Consider the following 1,693-nt stretch of genomic DNA (forward strand, 5'->3'; position numbering starts at 1 on the left):
ACCGTGGGCAGATAACTTATCACGTGGTCACGCACTGGGGTTGGTCACCCATCCATTACGCACCTCTGGTGGGAAGGCTGGCTCTGTCTCCTGCTTTCGGGGCCACTGGGGCACCCGGAGCTCCACGGCAGCCCCGGGCAGTGGAGGAGGAGCCGGGCCGGCGCCGCCGGGCACCCCGGGGCCGGGCTGAAGTTCAGCCTCCGCCTTCCAGGGCACGGCCTCCAGCCGCCTCCAGCCTTCAAAAGCACGAGAGCGGCGTGGAGCTGCCCGGGAGCGGCATGGCGGCGGGGCCGGAGACCGGCGGGGAGTGCGGGATCTGCTATGAGGCGTACCGGGGCGTCCGGACGCCCCAACAGCTGCCCTGCAGCCACTCCCTCTGCCAGAACTGCCTGCGCAAGCTGGTGTGCCGCGCCGCCACCGTTGCCTTCATCAGCTGCCCCTTCTGCAGGATGGTGACGCTGGTGCCCGAGATGGCCCCAGGAGGCCGTGGGTTGACGCCGATCCCGGGGACCCCGCACCGCCCCCAGCTCACAGCCGGGGAGGAGGAGGAAGACGATGAAGGCAGAGGTGCCCGTCGGGCCTCGAGGCACTCCATGGCCATAGAGGTGGCCTGCGCAGCCCACGCTCCCATCTTTACGGTGAGCAGCATGGTGGCCCCCTGCAGCCTTCGCCGTGGCCCCGAGGCGCCGGGAGCCTTCGTGCTGGGGCTGCCGGGAAGGGGGCTGCTGCTGGACTCACAGCCGCCCCTCACCTCCGTGGAGAATCTGCGCCTCGGCTTCGCCGCCGGCATCCTCATCCTTATCGTCGCCACCTTCTTCCTGCTCGTCTTCCTCAAGTAGCACGGAAGGCTCAGGGCCGGCACTGCGGACCCCACCATGCGCTGTTGGAGCCCGTCTCGCCTCCAGGCAGCAGCTGGGTCAGGAATTCGGGCTCAGCCATCGGATCGCAGTGAGGTGGGGACAGGACGGGGGCTCTGCTTCCTACAGGATCAGCCCCGTGCTGTGGCAGCTGAAGCGCACTCAGCCGTGGCCTTGCGGCACCGACATGGACCCCAGGACATCAGACTACTAAAAATTAACTGCTTTCAGTGCTTTCCTTCACCCCCTGGGACCCGGCTGTGCTCATGCTGCATTTACGACTTTCCTGGAGCCTCCAGCCATCCCGGCAGCAGGAGTCACAACGCCCTGCAGCATTCCTTGGGCTGCATTCACACCTGGAATCCAGGAGAAGGGCAGCAGGGGCTGCGGCTGTGCCCAGCCTGCAGGGTGCTGACGGCAATGCACAGCGATCTGCAGCACCTTGGTGCACTTCAGGGGTCAGAGATGGGTATCGCCCGTCCCAGCCGGTCCTGAGGGCCACACGAGATGGGACGGGGAAGGTCTGTGCTGTTTTGCCATTGGTGAAATGTTGTCAAAAAGCAACTTTCTGTGCTTTCTCAGAGCAGAGCCAAGGCCCCTGTAGAGGGACACAGGGACGTGGCAGCTGGGGAAGGGCAGTGGGGAAAGGATGAGATATTAAAGATGCACACTGGTCCAGAGCCGTCTCCAGTCATTTTTCCCTTTGCAGCCACGGGGTACATCCCATCATGTCCTCCTAGAAGCGTTTCTAGATCATTTTTCTCCTAGTTTAAGAGGCAGCTTGGTTTTTAAGTGCATGCAACTAGACTGCAGTAAAGCCACCCACAGGCAGAAAA

The sequence above is a fragment of the Centrocercus urophasianus genome, unplaced genomic scaffold, assembly GCF_019232065.1.
Source record: "Centrocercus urophasianus isolate 14NV4802_14NV808 unplaced genomic scaffold, USGS_Curo_1.0 seq_55, whole genome shotgun sequence".
Classification (NCBI taxonomy): Eukaryota; Metazoa; Chordata; class Aves; order Galliformes; family Phasianidae; genus Centrocercus; species Centrocercus urophasianus.